The sequence below is a fragment of the Bufo bufo genome, chromosome 6 (genome assembly GCF_905171765.1).
Source record: "Bufo bufo chromosome 6, aBufBuf1.1, whole genome shotgun sequence".
NCBI lineage: Eukaryota > Metazoa > Chordata > Amphibia > Anura > Bufonidae > Bufo > Bufo bufo.
The window spans coordinates 275,897,962-275,920,995 of record NC_053394.1 but is presented as its reverse complement, the minus strand read 5'-3'; the positions used below and the strand labels follow the sequence as shown (position 1 = coordinate 275,920,995).

At 46.2% G+C, this 23,034-nt stretch overlaps 1 protein-coding gene across 4 annotated transcripts in view; it reads left to right on the top strand.

The window, feature by feature from the left end:
• The first annotated feature begins 604 nt into the window (after positions 1 to 604).
• Positions 605 to 23,034, top strand: part of P4HA1 (prolyl 4-hydroxylase subunit alpha 1) — a 57,656-nt gene continuing 35,226 nt past the window's right edge. For all 4 annotated transcript variants that reach the window (XM_040434830.1, XM_040434831.1, XM_040434828.1 and 1 more), the window contains exon 1: positions 605 to 783. The gene's annotated coding sequence lies outside the window, so the exon portion shown is untranslated. The remainder of the gene's footprint in view (positions 784 to 23,034) is intronic.

Sequence of the window (23,034 nt, the reverse complement as noted above, 5' to 3'; positions counted from 1 at the left end):
GCAAAAAAATGCTGATAGTTCATCCGTTTGTGTTCCGCGTCCGGTGTCCGTGTTTCCCTTCAGCAAAAAAAAATAGTGCATGTCCTACTTTTGCACTTGCGGACAAGGATAGGCATTTATTACAAGGGGTCTGTGGAAAAAAACGGATCCTCCAAAAAACAACAACTGTCGTGTGCATGAGGCCTAAGGAGGACTGGAATTGTGATATTTTGAGGAGAAATTAGTACTAATCAGTTAAACAATATTAACATAATACAGGTTGGGAGAGATTTATTGAAACAAATGTAAGGGAGAACTAGAGCAACAGCAGCCAATCAGAGTGCTGCTTTTATTATTGAAAAATGTGAGCAAGACTCTGATTGGCTTCCATGATTAACAGTTTCACTCATTACTTTTTATAAACCCCTGACACATTAGTGCAGTTCTCCAAAGGAAACAACCAGACTGCATTTCTCATGATGAAGTGACACGGTTTCTCTGTTCATCTCCTTCACAGAATTCAGCGACGTACAGGATTCGGAAGCCGAAGCCACTTCGTAAGTCGTCGGAACGGCTGTGTTGACGCATGCGTAGTGTGTAGCTGTTTAGCGCCTGCGTTGTCTGGCCGGGCCAGTGTGAGGAGTCTCACGTAGAGCAGGCACAAGGGGGGGAGCCGGAGAAGGAGCCACGGGAGGGGGCAGGAGGCTATAAAGTACGGGCCCGGAGCCTGCGGCTGACACTCTGGCGGAACCGGCCACTGCATAGCGGCGGAGCTGACCGTGATCCCTGGAGTGACGGGCAGAGGTGAGAGCAGTCACTGCTGCTGATGGGGACGCTGCAGGTAGCAGGGAGGACACTTCCCCTGAAAGTTCTAGTAACTTTATGGGGTGCTCCTGGGGAGCTGTCAGTGCCTCTAGGTATGTCCTAGCAGGAGCCACTCTACAGACAGCAGTTATCGCAGCTCCTAGATCTGACAATCACGCTGAATGTGATCAGGACCCAAGGATCATGAGTCATGATCCATATATCTGCCCATGATCCATGATTTCTGTGGTAACAGAGCAGATATGTGGAAAATGTATATAAATGTATTGGTAAAGGGCCATAGTCTGCCAGCCTATCTACCCAGGGCATTGGGTATCATGGGGTCAGTCCCTGATGCCCCCAGCTGAGCTGCAGGCTTTATGCCCAGGCTGATGGGCAGAGTGGCAGCTTCCATTCATCCTAAGGTGATACCCAGAGTGAAGCTTGCCCTATGCCTGCCAAGCTGCTGAGGCTGGCCATTTTCCCTCCCCGCAGCCGCCTGCTAGAAATTTCTAGTCTACTCATTACGTTTCCCTCTTGTGACATATTTGGAAAAGGGGGAAGTTTGCAGAGGTTGGGATGGAATCCGCTGCCTGTCGACTATAAATGCTGCAGTCTCTTCTATTAGGAGGCTGACATTCCCCAGCGGGGGGAGGGGAGCCTATATGGAGATATATACGTGGCAGGGCATCCCCCTTCCCATCTACTCCAGGGTCCCCCTGCTGCTTCCTCTGCTTTATTGACTTTGACAACAAGTTCTTCTATCTTCTCGCCTCTTTGGTGCCGAATGTGGGAGAGGGGTACGAGGCGTGTGGAACTGATCAGAAGGCATTCTGAGTGCAGCTTTTTTTTTTTTTCTTCATTTTTTTCATCTCTTGATTTTGCAGTAATATTGTAGAAGAGATCCCACAAATGAGTATTTTACTGGCCCCCCCCACACTTAAATTTTACTCGATATGGATTACTATATATATATAGTGTGTTTTAAGACTAGTTTTCCATTAGACCTGTCTCTATTATATAATTTTTGGCTGAAGGACTATAAGAGATGCTTTCCAGAACCTGCACATCTGTAAAACTCATGCTGCCTCATATTTCAAATTTTCAGTGGACGTCTCCTCCCCCCCCCCCCCCCCCACCCCCAAGAAGGGGTGGGATAAAGTACTTAGACTCCCCAAGAATACGTGACTTGTGTCATTCCAGTAATGGTCAGCCAGGGTATAACGCATGGTACGTGGTAGGGGTGGGACTGGCGGCTTTACACTACTTGGTTTATTGCATCCCACGGTCTAGGAATCAGTCAGTACCTGATTCTATTTATTTTGAATGGAGAAGATACAACTATAACAAAATATATTTATATTAACACTTTGGGGATGGTTCTGCTGTACACAGACGCGGAAGTGATGTGCCAGATGTTCAGTGCTGAGGTGGCTGTGGCTGCTGCATTACCCCGTGTGTCCAGTGCCCCTTCCTCATCCCAGAACTCTCCACCAGGATCCGGAGATTAGTATTGGAACGCTGTTTATGTTAGTATGTTGCAATTTTGTGTTTTTATGAGTCATATACATGCAAGTCGTGGAACGAGAGGAGAATATTGCTGAAAACTACTAACTGGACAGCGCTGATCCTCAGCAGATGCTGCACGCAGGACAAATCCGCACCATAGGTCATTCACATTGTATTCTATGAGAAATTCTCTTGCACATGATGCGGATTTTGACCTACGGTGTGGATCCGCAGCATGTCAATTTATTTTAGTTTTCTTGACCGGATTTTGTCCATTCACTTCAATGGGAAGAGGAAAATCTGCATGCAAATCCGCACCAATGATGAGGATTCCCTGCGGATTTCAGTGCGGATTGTCCGCACATAAATCCTGAACGTGTGCATTTACCCTTAGGGTTTATTCACACAACAGTATGTATTTTGCGGTCCGCCAAAAATACAGATGACGTCCATGTTGCATCCGTTTTTTTGCAGAACCATTGTGACGATGCCTATTCTAGTCTGCAAAACAGACAAGAATAGGGCATGTTCTATCTTTTCTTTTGGGACTGCAGAACAGCCATACGGATGTGGACAGCACATGGAGTGCTGTCCCTTTTTTTGCGGACCCATTGAAATGAATGGGTCTGCATCCAATGCGTGAGTGGGCCATATGTCCAGCAGCTGCATTGATTGTGCGCAGGGGAGTACACAGCATTATAGATTACAATGATGCAGTGCACGTCGGACTGCCCGTGGGGCTATTGTCCTGCACTCATATGAGTGTGCAAGAGGCCTAAAGCAGACGGTCAGAACGGGTGTCTGACTTCTCAGCTGTATTTTCTACCAAAAGGCCGCGTTCACACAATGGGTTTTGACACTCGCAGCTTGGCTTTCTTGAATGGAGCTTGAACCATGAATGGACATCCGCTGCGGCCTCTGTCTGGACACTGCACCAAGGAGGGAGATGTCCCTTCTTAGGGTACTTTCACACTAGCGTTTTTCTTTTCCGGCGCTGAGTTCCGTCCTAGGGGCTCAAATCCGGAAAAGAACTGATCAGTTTCACCCCCATGCATTCTGAATGGAGAGTAATCCGTTCAGGATGCATCAGGATGTCTTCAGTTCAGTCTTTTTGACTGATCAGGCTTTTCAGAAAACCGTAGCATGTTGTATTTTTACCTCCAGCCAAAAATCCGGAACACTTTGACTGAACGCCTTTTTCCCATTGACTTGTATGAACGCCGGATCCGGCGCCGTGTGTTCCGTCAAACCGGATCCGGCTTTTGCATGTTAAACCCGAAAAATGTGAAAAAAAAGTTATCCCATAAATGGCAGATCCGTTTGTGATAAAAATCCTGATCAGGATTCAAATGTAATCCGTTTTCACACGTTTTTCCGGAACCGGCGGGCAGTTCCGGTGACTGAATTGAACGCCGGATTCAAACAACGCTAGTGTGAAAATAGCCTTAGCACAGTCGTGGCTTTAAACCACTTGACTGCAGCGCTGCCTCCCTTTAAAAACAATGTGAGGCAGAAACTATGTGGCTGATGCCAGAATTTTGCTGCTGTGTCCATGCCAAAATTCCATTGGGAAATTCTGCCATGTGAATACCTTTATAGTCTGAAATTCATATTCCAGACGCAGCTAGTGCAATCAGTGTTACCACTAAACTGCCTCATGAAGTTTGATGGTTGCCCTCACTGTACTTTAGTCCACTAAGTCCTGCATTAGCTGTGCTTTAACATAAACGTTTCGGCAGAGCAGTTGCCTGATATTACAGACCTTTTCCCTTATGTTTCCTTGATGAGTCCAAACTCTTAGGCCTCTTTCACACGGCCTTGCGGGAAAATGTGCGGGTGCGTTCCGGGAACACCCGCGATTTTTCCGCACGAGTGCAAAACATTGTAATGCGTTTTGCACTCGCGTGAGAAAAATCGCGCATGTTTGGTACCCAAACCCGAACTTCTTCACAGAAGTTCGGGCTTGGGATCGGTGTTCTGTAGATTGTATTATTTTCCCTTATAACATGGTTATAAGGGAAAATAATAGCATTCTGAATACAGAAAGCATAGTAAAACATCGCTGGAGGGGTTAAAAAAAAATAAACATTTTTTTAACTCACCTTAGTCCACTTGATCGCGATGCCCGGCATCTCCTTCTGTCTTCATCTGATCTCTGTGCAGCAACAGGACCTTTGGTGACGTCATTCCGATCATCACATGATCCATCACCATGGTAAAAGATCATGTGATGGATCATGTGATGATCGGAGTGACGTCACCAAAGGTCCTTTACCTGTAAAATGCTCACCACAGGTCCTGTTCAGCAAAGGAGACAGAAGGAGATGCTGGGCTGCGATCAAGTGGACTAAGGTGAGTTAAATGATTATTTATTTTATTTTTTTAACCCCTCCAGCGATGTTTTACTTTCAGAATACTATTATTTTCCCTTATAACTATGTTATAAGGGAAAATAATAATGATCGGGTCTCCATCCCGATCGTCTCCTAGCAACCGTGCGTGAAAATCGCACCGCATCCGCACTTGCTTGCGGATGCTTGCGATTTTCACGCAACCCCATTCACTTCTATGGGGCCTGCGTTACGTGAAAAACGCACAGAGGAGCATGCTGCGATTTTCATGCAACGCACAAGTGATGCGTGAAAATCACCACTCATGTGAACAGCCCCATAGAAATTAATGGGTCGGTATTCAGTGCGGGTGCAATGCGTTCACCTCCCGCATCGCATCCGCGCGGAATACTCGCTCGTGTGAAAGGGGCCTTAGGGCTCATGCACACGGCCGTGGCCCGTATTGCGTCACACATACAGCGGGTCTGCAATATGTGGGCACTGCCCGTGTGCACCCCACATCACAGATGCGGACCCATTCACTTGAATGGGTCCGCAATCCGGAAGGTCAGTGCTAACCGGAGGCAGGGAACCCCACGGAATCACTATGGAGTGCTTCCATGGGGTTTCTCTCCATGCCTTCGCACTGCAAAAAAAACAGAACATGTTCTATTTTTATTTTATTTTTTTGCGGTGCGGACGGATCACAGACCCATTCAAATTGAATGGGTCTGGAGCCGTCTTCGGATTCCGCACGGATGTTGCCCGTGCCATGTGCATGCACGGAATGGCCGGCCATGTGCATGAGCCCTTAAACCTTATTCACCTACGTTCATCAGTGATTGTGAGCCAAAACCAGGATTGGAGCCTCCACAGACATGAGGTAAAAGGGAAAGATCTGAACCTGTTCTGGGTTTAGAGCCGCACCTGGTTTTGGCTCAAAATCACTGAGCGAACACTGACGTGTGAATAAGGCTTGAGGACAAAAAATGGCATAAAGCTATTATAGGGGCATATTAGGGCAAGACTGCGGAAGGATCGCTCTTATGAGGTTGGTGGCACATTTTTAGGGCCAGTAGTACTCTCATTAGGAAACAATAGGGTTAGGGCCCATACACACAAATGTGTTTTTCCATTTCATCCACCATGACGGCCCACATTGAGATTGACCCTTGACCTCTGTAGGGGCAGGAACACATAGAGAGTTTAAATTCCCCCCACCCCTCCACCTCCTCAGTGCTTTCCTGCCCCTACAGGGGCCAACATGTAGAGAGAGCCCTCCTTCCTGGAGGGTAGCAAGCTTTATTCTTTTACAGGAATCTCCTGCTGGCCTCCCACGGCAGGGGCTAAGGCTGGCCAGCTTGGAGCAACGAGGACCCTCGTCTTAGCTTATGCTGAGGCCTGCGGTCCTTCCCTACCTCAGACTTCCTTCCCTCTTCTGGGTAATAGTCGGGGGTGCCGGCTTCACAAGGCGCCTCGCGCGCGGCGCTTGGCGTCCTTCCTTACAGGTGACCGGCAGCAGGAGTGGTGCGGCGCATGAAGCGCATTATGGGCGGGCCGGGCGGCGCACGTACCTTTTTTCTACAAGCTGGTGCGGCGCAGGCTTACGCTATCAGTCGAGGGCGCTGCTTGATGACGTCAGACGCCGGGACAGAATTTAAAAAGACCGCGGTATCAGCCTTTGACTGCTGCACCGCGATGTCTGAAGCACCTACTCCTCGCCAGGAAGGCTCTGACCCTTCGGCCATCAGTACAGTGAGTCCCCTCTGGGGGGAAATTGTATTTTTAAATTTCTACTTCTGTTACAATTCTGAATACGGTATATCTGGTTGCTTCCTCCAGGGCAGCAAAGATTCTAAAACTAAAGCAAAGCTCTCAAAGTGCTGTGCATGCTCAAGAAGGTTACCTGAAAATTACAAAAAGAGGCTGTGCAAGCCTTGCACTGCTGAAATATGGATGGAAGACCAACCAGATATCCTGTCCAAAATGAAAACTTTTATTACGGACGAAATCAAATCTTCTTTGGCCTCTATGTCTGTTCCTACTAGTGTCCCTAACCCTCCCAAGAAACGCAAACTGTCGGTCGTCTCCTCATCTGAGGGCGAGGATGTAGAGGAAGCTTCCGTCACATCCAGACAGATTCCTGCTGAGGACCCCTTGTCCGAGGGGGAAATTTTGGAGGAGGACAAAAAATATTTTTTCTCCACAGACGAGATGGAAGATTTACTCAGAGCAGTCAGGTCCACAATGGGATTTGAGGATACCCCTAGACCCCGGACCGTTCAAGATGAAATGTTTGGCGGCCTTAGATCCAAGACTTCCATCGTCTTCCCTATAAACGAGAATATACGGGAAATGATAATGGAGGAGTGGGCAGATCCTGAAAAGAGATTAGGTGTCCCCAAAGAGTTCAGGAACCGACTCTGCTTTGACCCAGCAGAAAGCAAAATATATAATCAGACCCCCAAAGTCGACATACAGGTTGCGAAGGTTGTAAAGAAAACCGCTCTTCCTTTTGAGGATTCTTCCCAATTGGGTGATCCAATGGACAGAAAAGCAGACGGGCTCCTAAAAAGATCCTGGGAATCAGCAATGTTTGGGGTAAAAGCAAACATTGCAGCAACTTCAGTAGCCAGGGCTATGTATATATGGTTGGGGGAGTTGGACGAACACCTAAAAAATAAGACCCCTAGAGAAGAAATCAGGGAGTCTATTCCACTCCTTCGTTCCGCCACAGCATTCTTAGCGGATGCCTCCGCGGAATCCATCCGCTTCTCAGCCAAAGACGCTGCTCTCTCTAACGCAGCCAGGCGAGCATTATGGATGAAAGCATGGTCAGGGGACAAGGCATCCAAAGCCAAACTCTGTTCTATCCCATTTTCTGGGGTGTTTGTCTTTGGGCCCACTCTAGATAAAATTCTAGAGGGAGCGGCGGATAAGAAAAAGGGATTTCCGGAGGACAAGGAGTCTAGAAAGAAGCCCTTTCGTCAGTTCCAGCCCCAGCAAAGATCCTACAGGGGGAAAGGAAAAACGGGCAGATGGAGCTATCCCAAAGGGGGAAGAGGGAGAGGCTTCATCCTCAATCCCCAAAACCGACAAAATAAACAGCAATGACGCCAGAGTAGGGGGGAGACTGAGGGGTTTTTTTCCATCTTGGGAGCAGATCACCTCAAATCCCTGGGTTCTAAACGTAGTCTCTCAAGGCTACAAAATAGAATTCACTTCAATCCTCCCAAGAAGATTCTGCATCTCATCCCAGAGCAAAACAGAACTTCCAAAAATATGGCAGGGCGTCCGAGACCTCTTAGATCTAGGGGTAATTCAGAGGGTCCCGCAACTAGAACAAAGGAAAGGCTTCTACTCCACCCTCTTCCTAGTAAAGAAACCAGACCAATCCCTGCGAACCATCATAAACCTAAAACCTCTAAACAGATCCATCTTATACAGGAAATTCAGGATGGAAACCATCACATCCACTATTCCCCTAATACAGAAAGGAGCGTTTATGTCGTCAATCGACCTCAAAGACGCATACTACTATATCCCTATCCATCATCTTTCTCAAAAGTACTTAAGATTCTCCCTAAAAGGGCCGGACGGCTTGATTCACCATTTTCAGTATGTCGCCCTCCCTTTCGGCATCTCCTCGGCCCCCAGGGTCTTCACAAAGGTGGTAGTGGAAATGGTGGCCTATCTTCGTCAGGAAGGCATAACAATTATCCCATACCTAGACGACTTCCTTATTCTTGGCAATACAGAAGCCGAAAATCTGTCTGCAACTCGGAGATTCTCAGAGTTCCTAGAAAGTCTGGGTTGGATCATAAATATAAAAAAATCCACGCTGATTCCATCCAGAAGAATAAGATTCCTAGGCGTAGAACTGGACTCAGCCCTGTTAAAGACCTTTCTCCCCCAGGACAAAACCGTAGCATTAATAGAGAAGATCCGAATATTTCAGAGTTCTCACAGATGCTCCATCAGACGGTCCATGAGTCTTCTCGGAAGTCTAACTGCCTGCATCCCCTCGGTTGCCTGGTGCCAAAGCCACACAAGGGTAATCCAAAATTGGATCCTAAGTGTATGGGATGGAAGACAGATAAACCTAGACAAAGTTGTATGGATTCCTCAGTCTGTAAAATCAGATCTAAGCTGGTGGAAAGAAAGAAGAAGGCTGCTTGGAGGTCTACAGTGGCGAAACTATCCGGCCGTTCAGGTAATAACAGACGCAAGTCTCGAAGGCTGGGGAGCAAAAATAGGAGACCACCTTCTACAGGGTGCTTGGCCAGAAGACATAAGGATAAGATCCTCCAATTACAGAGAGCTGTACGCTGTCCTCGAAGCTTTAACAAAAGGAGAGGACCTACTGAGGGGTCATCATCTAAAAATTCTATCCGACAATACCACAGCTGTGGCATACCTACGACACCAAGGAGGGACAAGGTCACGCCTGCTGGGTGCTGTAGCAATGAGAATCTTCTCCTGGGCAGAAGAGAACACCTTGTCGCTCTCCGCCATCCATTTAAAGGGCTGCGAAAACACAGTAGCAGACTACCTGAGCAGAGAAAAAATAGATCCAGGGGAATGGTCCCTGAACCGAAAAATCTTCCAGAGGATCTCAAAAAGATGGGGTCATCCGGAAGTAGACTTATTCGCTTCAAGAAAGAATACGCAGGTAGAATGCTTTTGCTCCCTAAACCAAGAGGACGGTCCATGGGCAATAGACGCCCTATCAATTCAGTGGAGTTGGAGACTAGCTTATGCATTTCCCCCGATACCACTACTACCGCGAGTCATCCAGAAGCTTCGAGGAGAACCAACTACTCTCATCCTAATAGCCCCCCTGTGGCCAAAGAGGAGCTGGTTCTCTACTCTAAGACAGCTATCGCTGGAGGATCCCTGGGAAATTCCTTTTCAGAGAGACATCTTAGTCCAGGGCCCACTTCTGCATCCAGACCCAGGAATCTTCAGACTGGCAGCCTGGATCCTGAGAGCGAAACCTTAAAGAACAGAGGCCTGTCAGATAAGGTGATTCTCACGCTCAAGGCCAGTAGAAAAAAAATGTGACATCTTCCATCTATTTAAAAATATGGAAAAGATACTGTTCTTGGTTAGGAATTGATCGCCCGGACACCTCCTCTCCCCCCATAAACAAGATTCTGGACTTCCTCCAGAGCGGACTGGAATTAGGTCTGAGACCTAGTACTCTGAAAGTACAAATATCAGCCCTCAGTACCTTCTACGACTGCAGCTTAGCCAATCACAGATGGGTCAGGAGATTTATTAGAGCAGCTTCAAGGTTAAGACCCACCCTTAAATCTAGAGCTCCAACTTGGGACTTGAACATCGTCCTAGAAGGCCTAACAAAGCCTCCGTTCATACCGTTATCAGAGATCTCCTTAAAACACCTTTCTCTGAAAACTGCTTTCCTGATAGCAATTACTTCAGCAAGACATATTGGAGAACTTCAGGCCCTATCCTGCAGGGAACCATATCTCCAAATTTGTAATGATCACATCCGCCTAACGCTCGACCCTGGTTTCCTCCCTAAAGTAGTCTCCTCCTTCCACCAGGAACAGGAAATTTTTCTACCTTCTATCACTAGGTCCGAAGTTGCAGGGTCTGATGATAACTTGTATCTCTTAGACGTTAAGGATACGGTAATTCAATACCTGGAGGCTACCAGGGCTCTTAGAATAGACAATAATCTACTAGTTCAATTCTCTGGGAAAAATAAAGGGAAGAAGCTAGCCAAATCCTCCATAGCTAGATGGATCAAGTCCACCATCGAGTGTTGCTACAGGATACAGGGCAGGCCCAGTCCCGGCAATATTAAAGCCCACTCCACTAGGGCCACTGCCTCCTCTTGGGCTGAAAAAAGAGGCGTCTCACTAGACCAGATTTGTAGGGCTGCAACCTGGGCTAGCACAAACACCTTTGTAAGACACTATCGCCTTAATCTTCCGGACTCGAATGAGTCTCTTTTTGGTCGGAAGATTATACAGGCCATATCCCCACCCATGTAGTCATTTGATACGTCTCAATGTGGGCCGTCATGGTGGATGAAATGGAAAAACCGCAATTAGACTTACCGGTAATTCCGTTTCCTTGAATCCACCATGACGGCCCCGTACTATTCCCATCCCAAAAAAAAAAAAAAAAAAAAAAAACACACATATTATATATGTAGTAAAAATAAATAAATAAATAAATATATATATAAAATACGAGTTTAAGGGTATGAATCAATATCTTTTACTCTTTTCCACCTTTCGGATAATTTGTAAAGCACTGAGGAGGTGGAGGGGTGGGGGGAATTTAAACTCTCTATGTGTTCCTGCCCCTACAGAGGTCAAGGGTCAATCTCAATGTGGGCCGTCATGGTGGATTCAAGGAAACGGAATTACCGGTAAGTCTAATTGCGGTTTTTCGTCTGCATTCAATCTGCAGTTTTTGCAGGTTGGATGCAGACCACTTCACGGCTCCACAGAAAAATAGAACATGTCCTACTCTTGTCAATTTTTTATGGACAAGGATAGGACAGTTCTGTAGACGGCAGGTCGTTCAATTCTGCAAAATGTGGAATGCACAGGCTCGGTATTCGTGTTTTGTGGATCCATAACTTACGGACTGCAAAAACTGCAACGGCCGTGTGCATGAGACCTGGGGGCTGTCCTAACCTATGTGCATCTTCTGGGGCTTTCCTAACGTCTGTGTCCCAGTGCCACCACTACATCCCTTATAATAAACCACTTGTTTATTGTCTCTTTACTTCATCATGGCAGTTGGGATTCAGATATCTGACCATTTACTCCTTTTCATCCATTGCCATGTTGAATTTCTATCTAGGTTGAAAATGTAGCATAGTTTAGAGAGTTAAATAAGTGACTTGTGGGAGTTCTGGCTCCTGGAGGATCCTCAGGATAGGTCATCAATATCAGATCGGCTGGGTTCCGACACCCGGCACCCCCGCCGATCAGCTGTTTGAAGAGAAGGCACGCGCCGTGCCAGCGCCGCCTCCTCTTCACTGTTTACCTTCTCGCCATTGCATCTGCAGCGGTGAGCAGGTGTAATTACACCCAAGCCGTCCCATTCATTTCAATTGTACGCTCCTATGTACGGATCGCTCCGAGTGCGTCGGGGATCAGAAGCGCTCTTACTTTTCTTCCCACTCCGAACTCTGACAGGAATAAGCCGGTTGTAGAGACAGTCTGAGCGGGGAGCGTGCCTGTTGCAGGGGCAGACTGGGCATGCGCTGCTCATTTTAGGAAAAGAAGCGCATGTGCAGTTAGAATAAAGCCATGTACGAGCTTTCTCTAAAGCTCCTGCATGTCGCGTGCAGCCATGGACAAACTGGCTGCACGCTGAGCGGGGCTCATTATAAAAACATTACCATTCAGATTTTTTAAATAAAGTATATTAGGAAACTCTTTTACCCTACCTCCCACTATATAGTGGAAATTACTTCTATAGTGACCAACCCCTTTAATTATAAAACCTCAATAAAATCGCTATTAAAAACAATACCATTTTCTCTTTAATCACCCGCAAATTATGTGCTAAATGAATGTCCCACTACCTTCCTTCATAACTTACATCTAACACTTTACACTATCTTGCATTTCATTCTTTAAAAGGTCCATTCATAAAAACCTTAACCTACAATGTCCTGCCAAGGGAACATCACGTGGCTCTTCCTTACCTATCCTGTACGAGTAGGCGGAACCAGCTTTACAACTCGCTCCATGTTCTTCATGTACACACATATGATGGCTCAGATTTAAATCGGGAATGCAGCTGAAATCCATTTACTAGTAGGGACATGCTACTTCTCAAGTACAGTCGTGGCCAAAAGTTTTGAGAATGACAAAAATATTAGTTTTCACAAAGTTTGCTGCTAAACTGCTTTTAGATCTTTGTTTCAGTTGTTTCTGTGATGTAGTGAAATATAATTACACGCACTTCATACGTTTCAAAGGCTTTTATCGACAATTACATGACATTTATGCAAAGAGTCAGTATTTGCAGTGTTGGCCCTTCTTTTTCAGGACCTCTGCAATTCGACTGGGCATGCTCTCAATCAACTTCTGGGCCAATTCCTGACTGATAGCAACCCATTCTTTCATAATCACTTCTTGGAGTTTGTCAGAATTAGTGGGTTTTTGTTTGTCCACCCGCCTCTTGAGGATTGACCACAAGTTCTCAATGGGATTAAGATCTGGGGAGTTTCCAGGCCATGGACCCAAAATGTCAACGTTTTGGTCCCCGAGCCACTTAGTTATCACTTTTGCCTTATGGCACGGTGCTCCATCGTGCTGGAAAATGCATTGTTCTTCACCAAACTGTTGTTGGATTGTTGGAAGAAGTTGCTGTTGGAGGGTGTTTTGGTACCATTCTTTATTCATGGCTGTGTTTTTGGCCAAAATTGTGAGTGAGCCCACTCCCTTGGATGAGAAGCAACCCCACACATGAATGGTCTCAGGATGCTTTACTGTTGGCATGACACAGGACTGATGGTAGCGCTCACCTTTTCTTCTCCGGACAAGCCTTTTTCCAGATGCCCCAAACAATCGGAAAGAGGCTTCATCGGAGAATATGACTTTGCCCCAGTCCTCAGCAGTCCATTCACCATACTTTCTGCAGAAGATCAATCTGTCCCTGATGTTATTTTTGGAGAGAAGTGGCTTTTTTGCTGCCCTTCTTGACACCAGGCCATCTTCCAAAAGTCTTCGCCTCACTGTGTGTGCAGATGCGCTCACACCTGCCTGCTGCCATTCCTGAGCAAGCTCTGCACTGGTGGCACTCCGATCCCGCAGCTGAATCCTCTTTAGGAGACGGTCCTGGCGCTTGCTGGACTTTCTTGGACACCCTGAAGCCTTCTTAACAAGAATTGAACCTCTTTCCTTGAAGTTCTTGATGATCCTATAAATTGTTGATTGAGGTGCAATCTTAGTAGCCACAATATCCTTGCCTGTGAAGCCATTTTTATGCAACGCAATGATGGCTGCACGCGTTTCTTTGCAGGTCACATGGTTAACAATGGAAGAACAATGATTTCAAGAATCACCTTCCTTTTAACATGTCAAGTCTGCCATTTTAACCCAATCAGCCTGACATAATGATCTCCAGCCTTGTGCTCGTCAACATTCTCACCTGAGTTAACAAGACGATTACTGAAATCATCTCAGCAGGTCCTTTAATGACAGCAATGAAATGCAGTGGAAATTTTTTTTTGGGATTAAGTTAATTTTCATGGCAAAGAAGGACTATGCAATTCATCTGATCACTCTTCATAACATTCTGGAATATATGCAAATTGCTATTATAAAAACTTAAGCAGCAACTTTTAGAATTTCCAATATTTATGTAATTCTCAAAACTTTTGGCCACGACTGTAGTTAAAGAGGACTTGTCACCACTCCTGACTTGCCTGTTTTTAAAAGCTTGATGCATTCCCCATGTAATAACAGTTCTGGAGCATCTATTCTTATGGCTCTGTGATGTGCCATTCCTTCAATATTTCTACTAGAAGTTATAAATGAATTGCTAGCAGTCTGCAGTAAGGGTACAGAGGGGTGGTAACCAGTTGGGGGTGTGCTCGCTACATAGACTCGCTCTATCCAATCAGTGCTGCCATTGTCAGACTGTTCAGGTACACCCCCCCCCCCAACTGGTTACCACCCCTCTGTGCCCTTACTGCAGACTGTTAACAGTTCATTCATAACTTCTAGTAGAAATAATAAAGGAACGGCACAACATAGAGACATAAGAATAGATGTTCCAGAATTGTTGTTACATGGGGAATGCATGTAGCTATTAAAACCTAGAGTTGTTACGATACCAAATTTTTGATTCGGTTTCGATACCATGAAAAAGTATTGCGATACTCGATACCATTCGATACCACGCGAAAAAAATAAACAAAAAAAGCCACGTGCATTCCTCATTTTTAAAAATGGCGAATCGCGCAGTTTTTATTTTATTTTTTCTGTTCCGGCATTCACCACCTAGATTTTTTTTTTTTATATTTTAATAGTTTGGACTTTTCTGACGTGGCGATGTAATATGTTTATTTATATATTTTATATGTGAAATTGGGAAAAGGGGGGTGATTTATACTTCATATTTTAGTGTTTTTTTTTTTTTTCACTTTTTATTTAATAACTATTTCCCCCCTTAGGGGCTAGAACCTGGGATCTTTCATCCCTTTTCCTATTCACCCTGATAGATCTCTATCAGGGTGAATAGGACTCCACACTGTCCCTGCTGCTCTGTGCTTTGTGCACACAGCATCAGGGATGTTACCATGGCAACCAGGGCTTCTGTAGCGTCCTGGCTGCCATGGTAACCGATCGGAGCCCCAGGCTTACACAGCTGGGGCTCCGATCAGAAGCTGCCACTGCACCACCAATGAGGGGGAGTGGAGAGGTCCCTGTGGCCACTGCCACCAATGATTTTAATACTGGAGGGTTGAGAGGGGCCGGCGCACTGTGCCACCAATGATTTTAATGGGATGGGGGGATTGAGGGGGGGGGGCACACTGCACCACCAATGATTTTACCCCTTTATACAGGAGGCGGGTACTAGCAGATCAGCGGCAGTTAACTGCCGCTGATCGCAGCTCCCTGTCAGGGGCAGGGTGCCGGCAATGCGATTCTGCTGCCGGCACCCGCCTCCTGTATGTGTTAAAGACTGACTACTGTATATGAGTCCAGACTTTCACTATTAGGCCACATAGAGCGGCGCCCAGCGATGTCTCAGCACTCACAATTTAGTCCTGGGCGCCGCTCCGTTCGCCCGCAGTGCCCCATTACTGTCTCCTCTCCTGCTCCACATGCTGCTGATTACTATCGGAGCGATGGGAGGAGACATCAGCTTCACTAGTGGGCGTTCCTTCTCCCTGGCTGTAGCGCTGTCCAATCGCAGCGCAGGGAAAAGGAACGCCCACTAGTGAAGCTGATGTCTCCTCCCATCGCTCCGATAGTAATCCTATCATTGGTGGCGCAGTGCGCCCGCCCCTCCTCCACCCCCTCTCTTCTCATTGCCGCCCCTCCTCCGCCCCTCTCTTCTCATTGCCGCCCCTCCTCCGCCCCTCTCTTCTCATTGGTGGCAGCGGCAGCAGCACAGGGGGAGGGAGGACAGCTTCCTTCTCCCCGTGCTGCTGAGAGAGAACATGAGCGCGCCGATAGCAGCGCGCTCATGTTCAGAGATACTAGACTGCGCAGAAGCGCAGCCCAGTATCGAAAAAACGGAAATCCCGGTATCGTATCGATACCGGGACAAAAGTATCGATTGGGTATCGAAATTTCGATACCCGCAACAACCCTATTAAAACCGGTATGTCAGGAGAGGTGAAAGGTCCTCTTTAAATTGGCGGTAATAAAAAAATTATTGTGGTTGCATTTTTTACATTGAAAACTTGTTGTGGCATTTTAAAGAAGAATTATGCAGTGGATAGCACCCATTTTCCACTGGATTTTGTCCATGTGAACATATCCTCAACAGCATTCTAGGTATAGATCCATTAAAATCAGTGGCAATACGCTTACAATGTTCGGTCCAATATTCACTAAGGCCTCTTTCACACGGGCGTTGCAGGAAAATGTGCGGGTGCGTTGCGGGAACACCCGCGATTTTTCCGCACGAGTGCAAAACATTGTAATGCGTTTTGCACTCGCGTGAGAAAAATCGCGCGTGTTTGGTACCCGAACTTCTTCACAGAAGTTCGGGCTTGGGATTGGTGTTCTGTAAATAGTATTATCTTCCCTTATAACATGGTTATAAGAGAAAATAATTGCATTCTGAATACAGAATGCATTGTAAAATAGCGCTGGAGGGGTTAAAAAAAGAATAATTTTTTTTTAACTCGCCTTAGTCCACTTGTTTGCGGCTCGGCATCTCCTTCTGGCTTCATCTGATCTCTGTGCAGCAACAGGACCTGTGGTGATGTCATTCCGATCATCACATGGTACGTCACATGATCTTTTACCATGGTGATTCACCATGGTAAAAGATCATGTGACGTACAATGTGATGACCGGAGTGACATCGCCACAGGTCCTTGACCTATAATTAATGCTCACCACAGGTCCTATTCCGTAAAGGGGACAGAAGGAGATGCCGACATCGCGATCTAGTGGATTAAGGTGAGTTAAATGTTTTTTTTTTTTTTTTTTTTAACCCCTCCAGCGCTGTTTTACTTTGCATTCTGTATTCAGAATGCTATTATTTTCCCTTATAACCATGTTATAAGGGAAAATAATAATGATCGGGTCTCCATCCCGATCGTCTCCTAGCAACCATGCGTGAAAATCGCACCGCATCCGCACTTGCTTGCGGATGCTTGCGATTTTCACGCAACCCCATTCATTTCTATGGGGCTTGCGTTATGTGAAAAATGCACAAAGAGGAGCATGCTGCGATTTTCACGCAACGCACAAGTGATGCGTGAAAATCACCGCTCGTGTGCACAGCCCCATAGAAATGAATGGGTCAGGATTCCGTGCGGATGCAATGCGTTCACCTCCCGCAACGCATCCGCGCGTTGTGTGAAAGGGGCCTTAGGCTAATTTTATTAAATTAGCATTAAAACCATCCTGCAGGGGAACGTCCTACCAGAGTTATTATATCCGGCATAGCTGTAAATGGCCGGAGCACCATCTACTATAGTGGAACCTGGCAGGGATCCGACCTGTTTCTGGCAAAAGTGCAAGGATTTGGACCACCATTTTTTTCTCCGACCAAACCTTGGGTCCCATTATAGTCAAAGGGGGCCATAGAGGAAAGGATTTATCCGGCTATGGCAGATACGATTAACTTCGGCAGGCTGTTCTTCAGCTAGAACAGCCTACCGGATGCTTTTACCGCTAGTGTGTAACTAGGCTAAGATATTTGACATAATATCGCTGGAAATGCTGCTTTTGACTCTGATACCATAGTGTGCCCCAAAGATCCACGAAAGAAAAAACACATTTGGAGCTGCCTTTGGAGCCACTAGGGCAGTGGTTCTTAACCTTGTTGGAGGTACTGAACCCCACCAGTTTCATATGCGCATTCACCGAACCCTTCTTAATTGGAAAAATTTAATATGATTTTTTTCAAATTCAAAACATAGGTATATATTTATACATAGGTGCACAAAGTGAATAAAACCATTAAAGAACAAAACCACTGCTCGCCCCTCCAATACAATGCTGACCCCTTAAAGGGTTTCTGTCACCCCACAAAACTCTTTTTTTTTTTTTTTTTTTTGGATAGTTAGATTCCTTATAGGGCGATATAGGAGAATATAATGCTCTTACTTAGTTTCATGCGGCCGATTATTTATAAAACGAAGTTTTATAATATGTAAATGAGGGCTCTACCAGCAAGTAGGGCGTCTACTTGCTGGTAGCCGCAGCAGCAATCCGCCCCCTCGCCGTGTTGATTGACAGGGCCAGCCGTGATCTCCTCCTCCGGCCGGCCCTGTCAGTAATTCAAAAATCGCGTGCCTCTGGTCACTCGGCGCAGGCGCTCTGAGATGAGGAGGCTCGTCTCCTCAGTGCGCCTGCGCCGATGACATCACCCAAAGAGAAGACGTCATCGGCGCAGGCGCACTGAGGGAGTGCTGAGGAGACGAGCCTCCTCATCTCAGAGCGCCTGCGCCGAATGACCAGAGGCGCGCAATTTTTGAATTACTGACAGGGAGGAGGAGATCACGGCTGGCCCTGTCAATCAACACGGCGAGGGGGCGGATTGCTGCTGCGGCTACCAGCAAGTAGACGCCCTACTTGCTGGTAGAGCCCTCATTTACATATTATAAAACTTCGTTTTATAAATAATCGGCCGCATGAAACTAAGTAAGAGCATTATATTCTCCTATATCGCCCTATAAGGAATCTAACTATCCAAAAAAAAAAAAAATGAGTTTTGTGGGGTGACAGAAACCCTTTAAATACAATACACAATAGGTCCTCCAAGCCCCTTTACTCTTACCTGTAGTACAACAGGTCAGCTATAGCTCAGTGATGCCGGGGTCTGTGTGCAGGAGGGACAGGATGCCGCCGCCGCCACCATGCTGTGCAGTCACTAGATCCGCCGCCGCGCAGCCACCGGATATGACGTCATGTCGTCATATGCCGCTCACATCCGGCGGCTGACGGAAGCAAAATCATTGCGCTCGCTCGGCTCTTCTGATCATGAGCCGCAGCGGGCGCAAAAGGAGTCTGAGTAACAGGAAATAAATATTTTCCTGTCTTGTGGCAGCCACCTATCAAAGCGGCCCCCCAGGGCCGGCGGCCGAACCCGCGAGACTGACTCGCCGAACCCCTGGGGTTCAATCGAACCCAGGTTAAGAACCACTGCACTAGGGTCTAGTCAAAATCTTTTAGTCTTTATTGATAATATGGGGGTTGGGCCCCAAGAACAATTTCCACTGGTGGGTGCAAGGAACCCCAGTCTGAAACTAAAGGCTGTATTGACAGGCAGATTGTCTGCCAGATGATCGCTAACGAGCATTGGTAGTAATGCTCATCAGCGATGATCTGGCAGTGTAACACTGCCGCCGATTACCCGATGGACGAGCAAACGCTCATTCATCAGGCAATCCAAATCTTTAAACAGGTTTAAAAATAGTTTTCCAGCGGCAAATCGTGCTGTGTAATTATGATCTGCTTCTGGCAAACAATGATTCAGTATAGGGAAGAGCAATGGCATAACGTTCACTCCTCCATATACTGTGGAGGAGATCAATGCATGTAATAGCAGTGGTCTCCTCTGCTAGCGAGCAGGCGTTTGGAACACTTGCCTGCACAATTGGGCTGTCTAATACACCAGCCGGGCACTCGTTGATTTGTCTTTTAGTATTTCAGTACGCCTGCAGATACTAGTGTTCTGATCACAACAACCTGTATCCTGAGGAGCGGTCACCGTGATTAGTAACGTGCAGAATTCTGTTAGAATGTGAATTTCCCTTTTCGCGAATGTGTTTGTAACCTTGTAGAGATCATACAGTCTGAGAGTTCCACTAATAATCCTGTACGCTTTATTTCAGAGATTCTGTGAAGTGTTGTCACATGTTAAAAATTGACAAGCTTTAGTAGCCTGAAGGTTTCAGTGCTTTGTATGCTCAAATCCTTAGGTTGCTAGTCTTGTGCATGTCTGTTTCTTGTTTTATGAGATGGGTGCACTGATTGGCTAAAGCCTTAGACCCCTCTCACACGAGCGAGTTTTCCGCGCGGGTGCAATGCGTGACGTGAACACATAGCAGACAAAACTGACCTAACTTGCAAAAGGGTGCGAGTTTCACTGAACGCATCCGGACCTAATCCGTCACGCTTGTGTGAAAGAGGCCTTGGGCCCCTTTCACATAAGCGAGTATTCCGCGCGGGTGCAATGTGTGATGCGAATGCATAGCACCTGCACTGAATTCGGATCCATTCATTTGAATGGGTCTGTGTACATGAGCGTTGGTTTTCACGCATCATTGTGCGTTGCGTGAAAATCGCAGCATGTTTATAGTCTATAGAATATATATGCTATATTTCACGCTGGCCCCATAGATGTGAATGGGACTGCGTGAAAATTGCATCGCATCCGCAAGCAAGTGCGGATGAGATGCATTTTTCACGGATGGTTGCTTAGAGATGTTTGTAAACATTCAGTTTTCTATCACGTGCGTGAAAAACGCATCAATGCGCATTTCGCCCACCTAATAAAAATTGAACACTTTCGCAGGCAAAACTGAATGAACTTGCTTGCGAAATCGCGCATTTTCACTGAACGCATCCGGACTTAATCCGCTCGCGCTAGTCTGCAAGGGGCCTTACTGTTTAAGGCAACAAAGACAAACTCCTTTCTGGTAAGCCATGCCCCCTTTTGATAACCACACCTCTTTTCTAAGCGAGGCGCTAAGGAGTCATTTACTATCCAGAAATACGCCTATATTAGGCATATTTCTGGTTCTGATTGCAGGGCGATCAGGGGAACGGGTCTCATTTACCATTTTCTACACCTGTTTTAGGAGTCTAAAATGCCAGTCTGAATAAATGACCCCCTGTTTTAGGCATCAAAAATGCCAGTCTGAATAAATGACCCCCTAAGTGTCTAAGACACTTGTTTGTAAAGTGGACGGCATATTGGCCAGAAGATGCTGGTTGTGTATATTAACAATAGTGGGGCTCATTTATCAAGGTTTATATGCCAGTCTTGCCCAGGCCACCTCATAAATTAAGCACATCCTCTGGCAGTCCGTGCACCCAGTTTGAAATCTATACCAGCTCACAGCTGCAGGAGAGGACTCCAGCATTACGGAAATGGGACGGATCCGTTATGCAGACCATAGACTTCTATTATGACGGAATGCCTCTAAAGGCATTCCATCATGGAATTGGGTTATGGTCCGTGGTAACGGAATCCATAATGCAATTCAGATTATACCACAACCCGAACTTCAAAATATGAAATTTGCTCATCCCTACTTGGCACCACTGTCAAGTACAGAAACATGTACAGTCCCATCCCTGCAGAGGGCACGCAGTGTGCAAATATTGCTGCAAATGTGAGTCAGTCAGTAGGCTTCCAAAGTGGCTCGTGTCCACATGTTTGTTAACTATTGATCTCATTCTGCGGAGAAATAATGAAAATATCTGGGTTATACGCAAACAGGGCAAATTTGTAATATGCAATAAAAAAAATGGTTCTTACAGCTGAATGAGGTTGTTTTGAATGGGACAGATGCAGACACTTTGGCCATGTGTGAACATGCCCTTGTTCAAACTTGCATGCATAGTTTCAGACTTGTCAGTTTTCATCAGTGCAAGTTAACAAAGCCCTGTTCTGCATTGTGCTGATGAGAATTATAAGCCGGAAGTTGGGATATGTGGCTCTATAATTATAACGAACATTTATCAGCGTGGTCAACCCTATTAAACCAGGCGTATTTTCTGTTAGGCTTGCTTAGTTAATTAATCCCTTAGTAGTTCAAATCTGTTTTAGAGAAACATGCACTTTTTTCAACATGCTGATTAGGTGTTTAAAGCACCAAGGGGCGGGCCTAGTCCCACATAGCACCACTTTCCCACCTCCTTCCCTCTTAGCCACTCCTCTCTCCCCTTGAGTAAAGCTAGTTTTTATCTTTACGGCACAGCAGAGAGCAGCCTGCCACAGTTCTCTGGATCTGGCATTGCCAGATAGTGCCAACCTTCTGGACCGTCCGTAAAAGAAGGCAACTTTTATATATTTTTTGAGTTTGGTGGTACTTGACTAGATTATTTTGGAAATGATCATCATTTTACAGCTCACAGTAAATATTGGTAATGATTTCTTATCAGTATGTTGAGTTATAGACATGGGTTACTTATAATCTTTATCATTCATTATGGTTTTCCAATTTGTCCTTAAAAAATGCAGCCTGTCCGTGATTTGGGGATAATTTGTTCAGAAAAAAAGAAAAATTCTGGGTGGCAACCCTGGTGTCAACTGCTCACGAGACCCCCTTGACTATAAGGGTCAATTCACACATCCGCAAAACATGGACACCGGCAATGTGCGTTCCGCATTTTGCGGACCGCACATCGCCGGCACTATAATAGAAAATGCCTAATCTTGTCCGCATTTCCGGATCCGGACAGCACATAGTGTGGCCCTATAGAAATGAATGGGTCTGCAATTCTGTTCCGCAAAATGCGGACGTGTGAATGGAGCCCTTCCTTATCCGGCAGAGATCCAACAGCTTTCCGATTTTGACATTGGTAAAAGTGTATTTTTCCCCAGTGCGGAGATCTGGACTGCGCATGCGCTGTTGGATGTTCAGTCGGCACATGCGCGGTGCAGATCTCAGCAGTGGGGAGAGTACACCTTCCCTGATGCCAAGATCTGATTCGGTTAATGCGCTACGTTGAATAAGCATCATATGTTTATTTGCATCTAGAGCTCTGCCGATCCACAGGGGTGCCTGGATTTGGACACCTACATACTTATATATTCTGTTCTAAAACTGATCTGTGTGAATGAGGCCTAAAGCAACGAGCATTGCTTTTGGGAGTTCCTGCAATTGGTCCTAAAAGTGACCCCTTTCAGACATAAGGATACAAAGGCTTCTCTCACAGCATCCAGGAAAAGAGAGAGCTGGATGCAAGTGGTACGAATATCCTGCACGCAAAGAGGTTCCAGTGTAGACTGGTGGCGGCTGTGCTCAGGTCAGTGCGGATAGGATGCTGCTCCAGATGAAATTATTTATTGAAGCCTTCCATTACGGTAGCAAACAAGCTTCACAAGTATTTGGAAAGCCTGACATTTTATAAATTTAAGGCAGAAAAAGTCTGACCAAATGAAAAATGTGGGAAGCTGCCAAATCAATGAGCAAAGAATTCTGGCCAGACAGCTCACACACAATACGTACTGCAATGAGCATTCCAGGGGACCAGGCAAGGTGCTC